The sequence below is a fragment of the Sminthopsis crassicaudata genome, chromosome 2, assembly GCF_048593235.1.
Source record: "Sminthopsis crassicaudata isolate SCR6 chromosome 2, ASM4859323v1, whole genome shotgun sequence".
Lineage (NCBI taxonomy): Eukaryota > Metazoa > Chordata > Mammalia > Dasyuromorphia > Dasyuridae > Sminthopsis > Sminthopsis crassicaudata.
In genome coordinates, this window is record NC_133618.1 from 218,142,223 (window position 1) to 218,160,019 (window position 17,797).

The 17,797-nt window shown below is 35.2% G+C and overlaps 1 protein-coding gene and 1 pseudogene across 2 annotated transcripts in view; both read left to right on the forward strand.

The window, feature by feature from the left end:
• LOC141555396 (cadherin-13-like) overlaps positions 1-17,797 on the forward strand; it is a 956,506-nt gene that overhangs the window by 544,626 nt on the left and 394,083 nt on the right. The gene's annotated exons all lie outside the window — the stretch shown is intronic.
• LOC141555255 (UPF0669 protein C6orf120 homolog) lies at positions 1,771-3,747 on the forward strand (annotated as a pseudogene).

The window sequence follows — 17,797 nt, forward strand, 5'->3', positions numbered from 1 at the left end:
ATAGTATAATCTCCCTTATTTTTCTAGTTTAGCGTCTTACACTGTTCTCGATTCCCATGTTATCTGAAATCTAACAGCAATGTCCTCCTTGCTATTACTGAAACAAGACACAACATCATCAAAATCTGGGCATTTTCATTGACAATTCCTCAAGCCTGCAGTGTTTTCTCTCCTCATCTCTGCTTTGTGACTTTTGTCAAGTTTCATTCCAAATGCCACCTTTTATAGGAAGCCTTTTATTATCCTTCTTAATTTTAGCACCTTCCTCCAATTGATTATTTCCCATTTATTCTCTTGTTTGTACATAGTTGTTTGCATATTTTTCCCTTTAGATTATTGGCTCTTCAAGGATGGAAACTGTCTTTTACCTTTCTTTGAATCTTTAGAGTTTAACATAGTAGCCTGTTACAGCTTAGGTGTTTAATAAATGTTTATTGACCATTAAGTTATGAATGTAGCATTTGGTATTAACTCTTTGCACTTCTTTCATGACCAATATAGTTCCAGTTTAGTTTATGTGTCTTTGATGTGTGTCTTCTCATGTTATTTCTCCTGTGAGTCGTCACTGATAATAGTTAATTTACATCCATCATATCTTACCCTCTCCTCTGCCTTTGGTCACCTGTGATTTTGATGCTCATTAAACCTTGCTAGGGCAGTGCAATTGAAATTATAATTCTCAATCAGATAACAATGCTAAGAAAATGAGGAGTACAAAGATAGGAGTGGTAGTGGCAGGGAAAATATTGGGATCATTGAAAATTCTGCAAAATTTCCCTAATGAGAACCTCATTCTATTAAATTCCAAGCACAGGTCATTATCCCTTTGTATCACCTAAATGAGAGATGCATTAATGTTAAGGGACAGAGCCTCCACATCTGTGAATCATAGCATCTGAAGGAGTTGCAGGGCAGCCTTTGCTGACACAGGTGTTGCAGATTGGGAATGAGATAAATTAGAAACATAAGGAAGAGGAGAGGGGTCAGACAATGCAATGGTTTCTCAGTCAGAGAGGTCAGAGAATGCAACTGCCTCTCAATACTCTTGTATCATCCTCTCACAAAAGGAGATCCATTCTGCAGGTCTGAGTTGGATCTCAAGCAGCCACTGGCTTCTCTGTATTCCAACAGCTCTCCCATGCATTTCAATACATTAATAAAGTCTCCATTAAACTACATGGCTTAGACTAGACAACAGACATTCTTTATCCACTTGGTTTTCCCATTACATATAGTTAGACCAATCCTTTATTATTGTTTGGAATTTCATTTAGAAAGGCATGTTTTCTAGGGATTATTGCACTTGGTACAAAGCACATAGAATATTAATGAAGGAGTTTTAGGGAACACAAAACAAAAAAACTCAAACAAAACTCCCCCTACCACGATTTTTCCAGTCAGCTTAAAGTTCACTTGTTGTGACTGGAGAGGCGTGTAGTATAGAATTGTGTCCTCACATCATTGCTAACCCCTGTTATGCTTCATCCTCACAGAGCCAAAATACCATGGGGCAAATGGAAATTGTTTATAATTGCTCCTCTTTGGAGGGACAAGGCCAATTTCACTGAAGATGCTTGTGAATGTTCTTGAGACTCAAAGTTTCAAATACCATTTCCCCCCCCCTTAGCCTAGCAGTGCTTTATAGGGGAATGACATATTCTTCTCCAATTCTAATTGCCAAAAAATGCTTTCCCAGCCCCCTGACATAGGGGAATCCCTTGTCCTTTCTGATAGACATTTATTTCTGCTGGGTGCTAGCTTAGGCTGTTCATGGAGAACAATAGAAATGTCGTGTTTATTGGATGTGCTCCTGGCAAAGGAACCCAGAATACAGATGGCCAATGGGAACTGGCCACTGATGTGCTACTCATGCTTGTGGAAATAAGTTTGGAGAGCTTATATTCCATTTTTAGTCTTTCTCCGTATGCTATGTTTCCAGTGCATTTGTCCGCATAGAGAGAAGAGGTCTGGAGCCATGGAATTCTACTTTAATTACAGTGATGGGGTATTTGTCAGGCATCCACAGAAATGATGGCTCCACGTTCCCTGACAGACTAAAGCAATAGTTCCACTCCCCAGTTGTTGGCTGCCTTCTGTCAGTCCTGGGTAACTGTGGCATTTTGTTTGATATTTGTTATTTGAAATCTGACAGTTATGATACAGACAGTCTCACAGTACAGAGACGATAATTACCACTGGGAAAGATGATAAGGTTTACAAAGACATGGATTCTGAAGTAAAATTCCAGTACTCCATGAATTAAAGACTGGCAATGAATTAAAGGTTGGTAATGTTCTAATGATCTCTAATAAAACAATGATAATTATAGCTAATATTTATATAGTACTTACTATGTGCTAAATTCTCTTCCAATACTATCCAATTCCATTCTCACAACAATCCTGAAAAGTAGGTGCTGGTATTATCCCCCCTTTTTTAACAATTGAAAAAACTGAAGCAAACAGAGATTAAGGGACATGCCCAGGTTTATATATATAGCCAGTATCATACATTTGCATGCAGTTTTGAACTCAATTATTTTCATTTCCAGGCCCAGTTCTTTATCCATTGTGCTATCTAGGATAAGGAGCTTGACTTTGAAATCAGGTCTTTCCAGTTTCAGATCTGACACTCTTCTGTGCCATGTAGTTGTCTCTGGGGCTCATTTAATTTATTAGCAGAATAATGAGTCAGACCCATTACTAGGGTAAGACTATTATGTATGTTTTTCTTAGTACTGATATTTTAGAAAGCCTCAGCTTTTAACACATGCATTCTTTAAACATCACAGAAGCCAATATGGTAATTAGTTTACCTTAATAAACATTATTTTCCTTTATTAAACATTATGCCCCCAAGTGGTGGATACCCAAAAAACACCCCTGTGCTGCCTGCATATTAAAGGAGCTGCAAGTGCCCAGGTACAAATTGTGTTCCTGCTGGGCCTGAACTCTGCTACAAAGTTCTGAAAACCAGAGTGTTTACAGATGACAGAGTTCATACTACTAACCCTTCAGTAATTATGCAATACCCTGAAAGAAAGCCCTTCTGATACTTCTAACACCCAAGCACTGTCCTTACTGACTAACACTGAACAAGAGAAAATGCCTGCAAATGGATTCTCTTGCACGTAGTTAGGTTCTGGTTGGACCTGGAAATTATAGCTATTTGAGACTAAATCATGAAAGGAAAATAGTTCTTCAAATGAAAAGCTTAAAAGCTAATGCATATTTGTATATATCTGATACCATCCTTCACCCAATTTTGATGGATATGAATTATGATCTGTAGCATGGCCAGGATGTTGTTTCCAGGATACTTCCAGCATCCTATGGGATGACATCTATGAACATCCATTTCACCTTAAGAGTGAATTTGAAATGAAAGTGTAGAATATCTGTTTGATGAAGCAACGTATAACACAGATGATAAAGCTATAAGCCAAAAGCAGCTTTATATACTAAAAGATACATGTCAAGATGAAGAATCTATTCTTTGGATAATAACAACTAGCATTTTAAACTAATAAACTAGGTTGTTTTTTAATACACCAGAATGCATCTTTAACCTATGAAGTGGATTGTGGCTCTTCGTAAACAATGCTACTTTTTAATGTTTCAAAAAAAAGGTTTGAGGATACCTTTTCTATGGTAGATGGTTGGAAGAAAAAGCCAGTTTTGTATTGTATTCCCCAAATAAGAAATCTCTGACACTGAATTTGTCATTTTCTTTTAAAAAAGAAGAGTTTATATAGATGGAGAATGTATAATAAAAAATGCTTAGATTTCATTTAACAATGTCAGGTTTAAACATTAAACACAAAGTCATCTAATATAAAACTTAATTTGGATTAGAGCATAGCTTTTATATAAAATTTGCAAAAATTATTAAAATTTAACTTTCTAAAATTTTATACAACTTAAAGCAAACTACTTACAAATCATTGTAATGTATGTTAAAGTGAACAGTTTTTAAATGGAGAATAGTCATATATCTGTGAAATAAATCTCATTTCACGCCCACACTGCCTAAGAAATAATGATTCTCACTACATACAAAACTATGTAGTTTTCAGGAAATTTACAGCATTAAGTTGGTGGAATGAAGTTAGAAATACCTTTGACCCCAGCATACATTTCCAGTTTTGCTTAGGAATCATAGAATAAAGCATCAGTTCAGCTGTGGTCAGAATTGTCATGCAGTGTTATTCTGTCCAGTAACTGAAACAGTGCTGAGGCTTCATGGAATCACAATTTTATGACTGACAGATGTCTGAGAAAGTTCTTTAGCTCAGAGAAGCTGGGGATTCTGGGGGTCTTGTGTCAGAGATTCTGGGGAATCAAGACCACAATGCTAGTTAGTATCAGACTATTCCTATAGAGCTCAAACCTTCCTCTAGTTCAGTTTGTTTTTCCACTACCTGGGAGCAAGTTAGGTCCATTCTCTGGCCTTCACATAATCACACAATGGTGTTTTTCCTTTCCTCCATGTCTTTGTTCGGGGGAGGCAATATCTCATGATTCCTCAGCTGCACCTGAGAGTCTTGAGCTCCCTTCAGAGCCCCCTCCTCCATATGGCCCTTTCTGATTCTTTTATATACCATCCTTGCCCATCAGTGAGCTCGTATGCCAGAGATTTGTTTCTTAACAACAGGATCCTGGACCCAATTTTGCATCATCTCTCTGATGTCATGATCCTTTTTGAGAAGGAAGAAGAAACAAGAACCTGCTACCCAGCCTTAATCACTGAATGGGTGTTGCCTCAGCAAACTGATACTGTTGAAAATTTAAGCTTAAAAAGACAAAGGTCTCCCATAGCATCCAGGGCCATCTTTAGTTGTCCTGATCTATTTCTGGCCACTGAATCCAAATGGCTCTGGAGGGGAAGTGAGGCAGGTGACCTTGCACAGCCTCCTTCACTTAAATCCAATTCACTTGCATATCATGGTATCACCTCCCTGACATCATGGTTCTCTTCAAGAATGAAGGACAAATAACAACCCTTATACTAAATGTAATGATTAAAAATGATTTCATTCACTAAATCCTTTTAAAGTTGATCATCTTAGATTTATCTTTTTAGTCTAAAAATTGCAATTTTCCTAATTTTATCCTGTTACTTTAGATATTTGTGGCACTGGATCACAGTTGGAGTTTAGTTATAAAATATAGTTGTTAAAATATTAAATTGTACATTTGTAGCTGAAGTCAGGTAGTCTAGTTTACTATCTAAAATAACAGGAGAATGTGGTTAAACCATAAGTTTTAGGCTACTTAATAAAATTTGATCAATTTCTAAAAATTAACTTTCAAACATTCTTTCACTGAATTTTCAGAAAGAAGGTCATTTTATATAGCATACACAATAATTTATACATTACGTTCAAATTAGGTTTACAGAAAAGTTATAACTTTCTAGAAATAAATCAACTCATATAATTTAAGTAAATAGTTAAAATTGAAAAATGCTTTATTGATAGTATAAGGGAGTATGGTTCACAAAGTGATAAATTAATTGGCACCAAAATTTTCGCAATATAAATAACAGTATCATTGTAAAAATTGTAATTTTGCCGCTTACTGCTGGTTTTCCTCTTCTGCCCTCTTTCCTGGGTATTGGGGGAGCTCTTTGATAACAATCACAAATCAATGTTTGAGAAAAAAAATGTTGATCAGTATACAAATCATTTTACTTGTAATGATAACTAAATAAAATATCTTTAAAATCCTTTCTCTTACTAAAGATAGTCTTTGACACAAGAGAGAAAATGTCATTAAGCCAAAACAAACAAAAAAACCAATCAAACTGCCTTAGAGACAAAAACCCATAATTTTCAATATTATACAAGTTTCTATATAGCAGAAAGGCTTTAAATACTTTCAAAATTATCATTCTTATTAAAGCTCAGTTAAAAAAAATTCCTGGAACAGAAAAACAATAGTAACAGCAACAATAGCAATAACAGATTTTGCCTCTTAACATCTACTTGTGTGACTTTGGGCAAGTCCCTTAACTCTTCAGTGAAATTCACTAAAATCTTAAATATTAAATAACTTGTCTTTGTAGAGAGAGAGCATTATCTTCCATGAGTAATCTATAGTAATAGTATAACTATAATTATAGCATTTCTAGGGGCAGCTAGGTGGTGCAGTGGATAGAGCACCAGCCCTGAATTCAGGAGGACCTGAGTTCAAATCTGGTCTCAGACACTTAATACTTCCTAGCTGTGTGACCCTGGGCAAGTCACTTAACCCCAGCCTCAAAAAAAACAAAAAGAAAAAAAAAACTATAGCATTTCTAATTCTGTCTTTTTATATGTTACTTCCCCAAATAGAATGTAAACTTTATTAGAATTTAGAGCTTCTAAGTTTTCTATTTCCTTCCTTCCTTCCTTCCTTCCTTCCTTCCTTCCTTCCTTCCTTCCTTCCTTCCTTCCTTCCTTCCTTCATTCTTTCTCTCCTTTCTTCCTTTCTTCCTTTCTTCCTTTCTTCCTTCCTTCCTTCCTTCCTTCCTTCCTTCCTTCCTTCCTTCCTTCCTTCCTTCCTTCCTTCCTTCCTTCCTTCCTTCCTTCCTTCCTTCCTTCCTTCCTTCCTTCCTTCCTTCCTCCCTCCCTCCTTCCTTCTTTCTTTCTTTTTTCCTTCTTTTCTTCCTTCCTTCCTTCTTTCTGTCTATTTTTCTTTCTCCCTTTCTATTTTTGTCTTTCCTTCTTTCTCCCTCTCTCTCTCCATCTCTCTCTTTCTTTCTCCTCCTCCTTCTTTTCCTTCTCCTTTTGCTCTCCCTCCTCTTCTTTCTTCTTCTTCTTTTTGTGTCCTGAACAATCTGGCAAATAATAGATGTTTGATAACTGTGTGAGATTGATTCAGTTCAACTGAGTTTGTCTTAATTATATCTATCATTTTATTTCATTAATTTAAAAATTTTATTTGAAGATACATTTGATACAGCTTCCCCAAGGAAAATTTCCATGCAATTAACTCCTGGAGCCAAAATTGTACGTCACTTTAGTAGCCATCCCAGAAATAATGAATGTTGACTCTTCTGTTCCTTTAAAACTCAATTTTCACAAAAAAAAAGGTCTAAGGGCAAAGAAGTAGGAAGGATGAGAATAGGAGGATTGCTGGTCATGATATAATGATTCAGAAGAATGTTGCTATTCCTTCATTTAAAATGTCCATGGGAACCACTGTTCCTGTAGGCTAAGCAGAAAAAAAGAGATCTCTTCTCATATTATTTGACTGAATTGAGGCCATACCTTTCAATTCATAGCTGGGCAAAAAAGTAAGGAGGGGAAAACTTTGCCTAGGTTTGTTTACCTTGTTAAAGAAAAAAAATAAAGAAGGAAGGAAGGAAGGAAGGAAGGAAGGAAGGAAGGAAGGAAGGAAGGAAGGAAGGAAGGAAGGAAGGCAGGAAGGCAGGAAGGAAGGCAGGAAGGAAGGCAGGAAGGAAGGCAGGAAAGCAGGAAGGAAGGAAGGAAGGAAGGAAGGAAGGAAGGAAGGAAGGAAGGAAGGAAGGAAGGAAGGAAGGAAGGAAGGAAGGAAGGAAAGGAAGGAGGGAGGGAGGGAGGAAGGAAGGAAGGGAAGGAGGAAGGAAGGAAAGAAGGAATAGAAATAAAGAGAAAGAAGGAGAAAGAAAAAGAAAGAAAGAAAAGAAAAAAGAAAATAAAACACAAAATACACACTTAATGGTGAATCTGATCTCTTTATTCAAGTGTCAGAAGATTGTTGTGAGTTTCTGTGATTCCATGAAAATACTAACCCAAATAGTAAATGATAGAGATATGATTCAAACCCTATTCTTCTCTCTTGTGTTCTGGCCATTTAACCACACCTGCCTTGCCTTACGTTGTCCTTGGGCCCCTACAGTAGCTTCTAAACCTATCACTCAGATGTTTGGTCTTAAAATTAAACATAATGAATTAAGGCCCAGTTGAAAATATTTACTGAGTTTAATTATCTTTAGTTGTTACTAAAAGGTCCCCTTTCAATTTCTTTCTCTATAAATGCAATCTCTGTTTTTGTTCTAATAATCAGGGTCTAAAGGAAATCTTATTAAACTCATCTTCTTAAATTAAGGTAATAGAAAAAAATTGGAGAACGGCAGACCCCGAATGAATCAGAAAATTAATTCAATTATAAATAACAAGAATTGGCTACACTTTAATGCGTATAAAGTATAAAGCAATATTTAAACATTTAAGAAATACATTCTCATCTTGTTACTATGGCTACAGCTTACTCTGAGCTGTGGCAGTTCCATAGTAACCATGGAATTACATTATTTCTTTGCAGTATTGAAATATTCAATAACTAATTTCCTGTCGCTTCATAATAAATCATGTTAATGACCTTAGAGGTAGAAGTCAGGGCAATAGAATCTTATCTCAGCTCTGTGTTATTCACCCAAACTGTGGAACAATAAAAAAGAGGGTTTTGTATGACTTTAGCTTTGAAGTTTATGGGAATTAATATGATCATAGAATCTAGAGGTTGGAAGGACCTTAGACAGATCATTTAGTCCAGCTCCCTTATTTTATAAATGAAGGCTAAAAAGAGGAAGAGTACCAATTAATGCAGGTTCATGATAAGATGCTAAATTTATCACAGTTTTTGTTTTGTTTGTTTTGTTTTTATTAGCTATATCACCGCAATGGGCTTGTTGTTATGACAAATAGTAAGGCTGGATATTATATTATTTTTGAATTCATCTAAGAAAAAATTCCCAGTGATAATAATAATAATAATAATAATAATAATAAAAATCATTATTCTTACTGAATAGGACTTTTGAAATTTTACAATGTCTCAATATCTCTTGCCTCACTGATTTCAATGATAGCCATGTAGAATAATTGCAGAATAATTTGAATATTTCTGAGATGTGTATAAAAAAGGCTGGTTTCAGTCTTATCTCTGACACAACTAGCTACCTGACTTTGGGTAAGAGTTCAAACCTCTCTCTTACATTCCCAAATATAAACAGATATATCTCCTTCTAGTAATTCTTAGCATTTATTATACCTTTCTCCTTTGATGTCTGCAATGCATATCAGAAGGATCATTGTTGCTCTTTATTCCAGTCAAACTCCTTAGCTTCTATCTTCATGAGCAGTGACTGATGTAGTTATTTTAAAATAATGTCTAGGACCTAATCTGTTTTTACTACCCTATGGTCACTGATTGCTAAGAATCCAGGAGAGATTATTTTGTTTTTGTTTTATTGAGATCCTCTAAAACCTACACCCCCTTCCAATTGATGTACTCTGAAACCAATATAGAGGAACCAATCACTTTCTAAGTTGCAGATCATCATAAACTCTCAAAATTAGAGACCATATATTCTGTACTTGTACCTAACCAATACTCTCCTTTGTACCATCACTGACAGGGACAATTAATATCTAAAGATTTGCTCATAAGACCCAAATTCTTCCTAAGGCTACCCATTTAATTTGGGGAAGATAATTCTACTTTTTAGGAAGGTTCTATCTGTATGTTTTGGCACATAATTTATGTCTTTTTTTTCTCCTACCTTTGTATTCTGTCATCTAGATAGGCCTTAAGGCATCTTATAAGCATCTATACATTTTTGTTGAATACTGATTGAATAGTAAATTTAAAGGAAAATCATGTGATCATAAAATCATGGAATCCCAGAGAGGAGAGTGTCATTAAAAGTTACAGAATCATAGCTAATCAGAACATCAGATTTTAGAGGAACCTCAGATTATCCAAATTATTTTTTTCCAACAAAGCAATAATTTAGCCTTTAGTGGAGTATGGGTGTTATGGAATGCTGCCACCACATAGGAACCCATTATTTCTCATCAGTCCATTTTCTTGTGAATATCTCTACTAATTTAAGAATTTTTTTTCTTTATATCAAATCTAAAATTTCCTCTTTGTTAATTATTAATATGCCTATTTCTCTTAGCTTTGCCTTTAAGAAGAAAATCCCTCCTTTCACTATTTGAAGAGAACTATCATATTCTCACTGAGACATATCTTTTCTAGCCTAAATATCCCCAGTTGCTTCTACTGATTTCAGTATGACAGGGGCTCAATGCCTTTCAATATTTTGGCTATCTTCTGTCTCCACTCCAGCTTATCAACCTCCCCCATATTGTCCACAAAAATATAGAAAAAAAAATACCCTTGTCATCTATCACTTTGAAATTCAGATATGTGATGTATTCAGTATTCCCTAGAACTATTAGTCTACTGATTTGGCCAAGAAATGGAAAGACTTGAAAGATTTGTTTTCAATGAACTTGTTCATAGTGAAGATCATTACCTCTCTTTCTCTTTTCTGTTGTTTATTTACTAATCTGGTTCTTACCTTTGTCAATTTATATACCTCTAACAGTGCATTGTAATTGTTTAGAGTATACAGCTCCTTTTAAAATGAAACAAAGGAATCAATACATTTTGAAACTCTGGATATGATGCTAACAAGTCCATAGAAGAAAGGCACTATGAATCAATTAGCAAATATTTTAAAGACCTCCTTAGGTAATATAAGAAACAAGAGGAATACAAAATAAAAATGAAACATAAGGTAGCAAAGTGGTATGGTAGATAAAGTGCTGAGCTTAGGGTTAGGAAGATATAAGTTCAAATGTAGCCATAGACTCTAGCTCAGAGACTCTGGGAAAGTCACTTAACCTTGCCTCAGTTTCCTGAATCGTAAAATGGTGATAATAGCAACACTTACTTCTCACTGTTGTTCTGAGCATCAAAGCATCAATATTTTTGAGTAAAGTGCTTATCCATATATGGGTGTTTATTCCCTTCACTTCCCCATAAGAATCCTTGTCTTCAAGGAGTTTATATCCAATTAATTCAAGGCAACAAGTGTTTATGAAGCACTTATCACCTCCCAATAGTAGTGTTAAGCACTGAGATACAAAGCAAGGTGAAAACAAACCATTCCCTTAAGGAGCTTAAAATCAACATGCAAGCAACTATGTATATATACTATATGAGAAGGATAAATTGAAGATAATCTCAAAGGGAAAGCAAAAACAGTAAGGGGGTCTGAGAAAAGCTTCTTTCAAAAGATAAGATTTTAACCCATCCTACTATGTCAGAAAACTATAGGTATGAAGGATTGCCAGTTAAAATACCTGGCAGTAGGAGATGAAATGTCTTAGGTGATGAAGATCAAGGCCAGTATCACTAATTCTAGATTATTAGAGGGAATCATATAAGAAAACTATGGAGGTAGAAACTGAAAGACTTTACAAGCATTTTAAAATGGTTATATTTAATCCTAGATGTAAAGAGCCACCGGAGTTTATTGAATGAGGGAAGAGATGGAGAGAGAGTTTGGTGTGGTTGGATATTAACCTTAGGACAATTGATTTAACAACTAAGTCAAGGATGAACTGGAGCAGAGAGAGCCTTGAAGAAAGAAAAAAAAAAGCAGCATTATGGAAACTTTTAGAAATGAAAAACATCCAGGAAAAGAGGGGAAATGACCATGTCAAAGGTTGCAGAGAGGCCAAGAAGGCTAAGAATTGGAAAAAAAATTTTTTTTTTGATTTGCAAATTTGGAGATAATCAGGGAGCAGTTTCATTTGAATGATTCATTGGAATCCAGACTTCCAAGTTAAATAAAAAAGAATAAAAGGAAATAAAATGGTCAAAATTAGTGACATTACCATTTCAAGGAACTTAGCCACAAAAAGGGAAGAGAGCTATAGGATGATAATTAGCATGCATGTATGGATAGATCAAATGATAGTACTTTGATATTGGAAAAGATATGGATTTATATGTAGGTCATAGTAAAGCAGATGATTCAAAGGGGTATTTTGAAAATTGTGAGAGAATGAAGATCTTAGAAGGGGTACTCTGATGGAGAAGATGCAATGGAATAGCAAGCATTACCACAGTTAGAAGGATTTTCTTTGGAAAGAAATAGGTGACACATTTTTCTATGTAAAATGGGTAACAAAGGAGAGAGTGGCACCAAATATCTGTGTGATGTGAGATGAAGAAAAGGAAAAAAGAGAGGTCTCAGTGAATGGTTTTTCTTTTTTCAATAAAATATGAGGCAAAGTTCTCAACTGAGAGGTTTGAGGGATGAACAACTATGGGAGGACAAAGGAAGGATGAAAAGATTCAAAAAATTGCTATGGTGAGATTGAATCAATTATCCATGTGTAAAAGAATTGCATTGCCATCAATGTGGTTGAGATTGAGATTATATAAGATAAATAAATTTATAGTTGGCCCAGTCAGCATGAATTCAGGATGTTTGTTTTTCTGAGATTCTTTCAATAGCCCTTGAATAGAAATGAATGTAATAGATTGTGGCAATGAACCAAATCTGGAGCTTAGAAGGATATTATTGATAATAAGATATGGAGGTAAGGAATTAAAGAGAAGAGAAGAATATAGAAAAGGATGAGAAAGTAACCAGTAAAGAGGTAATAGTCTAGGGAAGAACTGAGATATGGAGAGATTAGAAGTCACGGTGAACATGAAAGGCAAATTCTTCTGGTACAAAGGGAGGGCCAAAAAAAATTTAGTGGATTTTCCATATTATGGGGGCACTGCTCAATGCAAACAAACTTGGAAGTTAGGATGTTTGAGGGAGTATGTGTGTATAAGTGCAGTTATCTCTTCCATATCACAACTTTCTCCATTGAGGTTTTGATATATTATGGATCAGCATAAGAAATTTTGGAGAATTTTGCAGAGGTCATAGACAATATGCAAAGGTCAGCAGACAACATAGAACATATGACCAAATATTAGCCCAAATTTTATAATAAGATACTGCAAAGATCCCATTACAAAAATCAGATTTTTTTTCTAATTCAAGAGAGGGTCAAAAATTTTATTGAATTTTTCAGATCATGGAGCACTGCTTACTGCAGAAAGGATAATTATACATTAATATACATTAATTCTATTGAGAAAAGGAAGACTGTAAAACAATTATTGAATTCACCAAGGAAAGAAAAATATTATATTGGGGATAACAGCAACTAGAATCTTGGTTAGTTAATAAATATGGATTTGATGAACCTCAGAGAAAGAGAGATTATTAAGTAATGATCATAAGAAGGAGAGTCTAGATATGGCAGTGGAAAACAAAGAGTACTCAATTTTCCCTGGCAAGACTATTCAGAGTATAATGAGTGAAGACAAAATCAGTACTAGAAAGTATTTATCCCATGTTGTCATATAATCAAGCAGGACCCAAATCTTTCTGTGAGTGAAAGAAGAAAGAAGGAATGAGAAAGAAAGGTTTCGGAAGAAAGCATGTTTGGAACACACCTTCTGAAGAACACAGTAGAAAGAATAGATATATTTTGAATGGCATGTTATGGGTTTGAATTAAGGACACGGGGACATAGGGCCAAGGGAATGCGTCTGTATCCCACAATGAGGGAATAGGAAATAATATTGATACAACAACAGCTGAGTTGTTATTTAAATGGAGTAGGAATATGCTAATCATTGAGAAATAGATCTATGAGGGTAGACAGCGTCACATAAATGCAGACATACAAAGTAAAATACAAATAAATATGAGATACATTTCAGTGAGGAGTACTTTCACCTGTGTTCTTTGGAAAGTATTTTCCAAACATGTTTTCTTCTTAAACCTTTCCTTTCTCACTCCTTCCATCTTCTTTAACTCACATAAAGACTTTGCTCCTTGGTGATTATATGACACCATAGGATAGATACACTTTACAGTACTGATTTCATTTTCACTCCTTATCCTCTGAATGGTCCTTCCTTCCTTTCTCCCTCCCTCTCTTCCTTCCTTCCACCCTCTCTCCCTCCCTTCCTTCCTTCCTTCCTTCCTTCCTTCCTTCCTTCCTTCCTTCCTTCCTTCCTTCCTTCCTTCCTTCCTTCCTTCCTTCCTTCCTTCCTTCCTTCCTTCCTTCCTCCCATTCTTTCTCCTTCCCTTCCTTCTTTCCTTCCTTCCTTTCTTCCTTCTTCCTCTTTAGTGTCTTAGGCCATGGAATCTCTCCTCTTTCTGACTTCTGCTTTTCTAGTGTATGTGTCAGTATTTCCTTTTTGATATGTCACTCTAAAATGGCCTAATCACTGCTTTTCAATGTTTCTGGCATTTCTGCTTCACCAACCAGTTCATGTTTATTGATCAGAATTAAGTACAGAAGAGGGCTTTTTTTTTCCCCCTGATTTCTGAGACATGAGATTGTTATCAAGGCAAGTGAAGATCAAATTATCCACCTACAGTAAAATGACACTCATTGTGAATAATTTTGGTAACTAAAATCTGTCTCACTTCTATAGTTTATTTCTCTGTCATTTTTGTTATCTTTGCTAAAAACTCATCATCCATTTCCTTCACCTGGCAGAGGAGTCTGCTGTCTTTTTTTTCCTCACCCAAATGTTCTTTCCTATGACTTGCCTTATCTTTAGGGTTCATGAATTTCCACACAAGTATACAGCTCTGATTTTCTTTTCTTTTCTCTCTCTCTCTCTCTCTTTTTTAAACAAGATACAACCTTCCATTTTGATTTTGTGGTTGTAAAATGCAACCCATCAAGTCTCACTGATGGCTTGGGTAACAGTTTTCATGTGGAAAGGCTTAAATTAGTTATTTTTGTATTCCACAGCAGGAAGCCTTTATGCATATCTCCCAGTGATTAAAAGAAAACAGGGATTTGGAATTCTTATTTCTGCAAAATGCATCAAGTTCTGAATATTACTGGTAACATTTCAATGGTTATGCTTTTCATCTAAGAAAAGTTCATTACTTAACATTTTAAAATGTTTAGAGCCTCTAATGAAAGGCAATGTTCAAGTAGGCATCATAATTATTATTGTGAATTAATATTAGATCATTATCATCAATACTAAGTAGATATTATAAGTGAGATGATCAATTAGATATATATACTCAAGAAAATGTCATTCTATTAAGGCATCAAAAATAGCTGTAATTCATTATTTCAGACTTGAAACCCCCTGCAGAACCTAATGAGGTGTCCACCTTCTCATCAGCTCAATCTTGTAAGTTAGACTGAGAAAATCAATGCTCACAATTATAGTGATGACATGGTATGTGTATAACAGGAATTGTGGAGACATATAGCTAAATTTTCTATTATTCCATTTATAGCTGCATAGAATACACCTCAATTCTTAGTGAATTCAGATCTAAATTGGTGAAAATGCCTAAGGAAAAAAAATAATTAGGTGCCTGATATTCTTATCATTGATGTCAGTATATTCCATTTAAGTATAAGTTTATTTTTCTAGTGTTCTTTAGGAAGGATTCTGGAGTCCTATAGGATAATTAGTAGATTTGAAAGTAAATCCTTATCTTTACTGAGTTGATCATTTTCTGGAAATCATTTCCCTTCAACAAATCTATTTTTTTTTGCCAGCCTAGTGTAATTCAACCTCTAGGAAGACCATCTATTAGGAGTTCTCCTCTAGAGTAAGTCAGAGAATGTCCACTATATAGTTCCTGGAAAATTGACAAGATGTGGGCTTGTCAGATTTTAGGATATTTCTGTTAGTGGGAAATATTGCTAAATGGATGGGTACAAGTACTGTTTCGAGAGCCAATGTATTCCTGGCTTTCAACTTTCTGCTTTTGTTTTACGAAGCAGCATGGTTAGATGGGAAGAATATAGTATGTGGACTTCATGTTAATTCTTGGCTGTGCAACCTATGACCTCAGAGAGTCATTTAATGTTTCTAGGCTTTAGTTTCCTCATCTTTAAAATAAGGGTGGAATTAGATGTCTATGTGGTTCCTTAGGATCACTCAAATTTAAATGATTCCAAATGTCTATGGCAGGGGTTCTCAAACTATGGCCCTCGAGCCACATGTGGCCCACTAAAGAGGTTTATGCAGCCTCCGAGTTATGGCAAATGGGCTGAGGGGCGGAGACAGAGTGTGAGTTTTTGTTTTTACTATAGTCCGGCCCTCCAACAGTCTGGCCCCCTATTTAAAAAGTTTGAGGACCACTGCTATGGTTTGTCAACATGCAAGCTCATCCTTGGAGGGACACACTCCACATTTCAACTTGGATATAACTTATTAAGAGGAATTTTGCAGAATTAAATGAGGCTCAGAAGTTGTGACTTGCTCTTTTCATTTTTATTGGAGATTAGATAAGAACTCTCCCATCTAGCTTTATTCAAGGCTCAGATTTTGTTGATAAAACCTAGCATTGGATTCTCAAAACTTTGCATTTCAGCCTCTAGACCTTTACTTAATCAACATTGTCACCTATATTTCACTATAGAATAGTAGAATCATTCATTTTCCAAAGCTGGGTTTTGATGATAGTTCAATATATTCTTGAATAAGAATCAACTCTAAAAGCCTTTTCTCAAATGAACCTTTTCTCAAATATCTCCACTTATCAAGGCACTTTTTACCTCTAAAAGTGGATCATTCCACTTTGATAGGGCTCGAATTGTAAAGAAAAAGTCTGAGTTGACCTTAACCAACTGATTTGATGGTTTGTGCAGCAGTACTGGACATACTGTTATGGGCAACAATTTAGATGGGCTAATGTTTTCAAGAGTCCTCCAATTCATATAACTAACTCAAGGAATCTCCCTCTCTTTCCCCATCCTATATATGTTCCCTACACTTCCATTTTGTATGTAATCCTTACCCTTTCAAGTCTCACTATGGGGTTCATACAGGAAGGTAATGTCTTTATTTGATTCTTCAATTCTTTTTTGAGTTCTTCTATAAATTATCTCTGGGCAGGGAGTGGAGGTAAAGATAACATAATGCTAAACCATCTATGTCTGTTCATCTGTTTCTACTCACTTTTCCGACCAAAAAATAGAAAGTGATTTTGTGCATGTGCATTAGGAAAGTTTTATAATGTGTAAGTGAGATTTTTCAATGTTGTATTCAGAAAATAACAAAAGTGAAATCTGGATCCACTGTGTCACTCAAACAAAAAGGGTGACATCTTTTGGAATATAGAATTGATTGATATCTGTTATGAGGCATATGGACAGTTAGTAGATAAAACTCTGTACTTGGAGTCAGGAAGACTCAATATTTCATTCTTTCTCAGACATTTACCAAGTGGGGGAATTTGTGCAAGTCATGCAACCTCTCAGCCTCAATTTCTGCATCCATAAAATGGGAATAATCATAATATTTAATTCATATTGTTGTGTTATTGTTTTCACACTCAAATGATATATATAAAATCCCATATAAATCTTAAAATTCTAGAGAAATGGAAGTTATTATTATTGTGAATATTATCAAGCAAATTATTTGATCATGTTGTCTAATAATCTTAGATTAATAAAACCAATGTTACTAATTGCCAAATCCATTGACTTTTCTTGCCTGCTTTCTAGCTTTAAAATTCCTGAAGTATTTCACACAGTTGTCTGCTCCTTCCTTCCTGATCTTTTTCTTCCCTTGGCTTTTGTAATAATGCATAGCCATGGTTTGTGACCTATCTTTGATTATGTATCTGTCTACTATACCATGTAGTCTATGAGATTTTGGACAAATCATTTAATATCTCTGCATCAGTGTCCTTGACTTTAAAATGAGTGGATTGGACTAGATGATTTCTAAGATGCTTCTACAGTTGAAATTTCAGTACTTTGATCTTAGGTCATTGTTATGATATAGAATCTCTTATAAGAGATTCAAGCTGATTATAGATTTTGGTGTAGGGTCCCAAGTTGAATACTGTTTTGGTATACTTAAGATAGAATACAGACTTCAAAAATTCATCAGGAGTCCAATGTGTTATCTTCCATCTGACAATTATCCTGCCCATATATGGAATTATCACTAGAAGATGC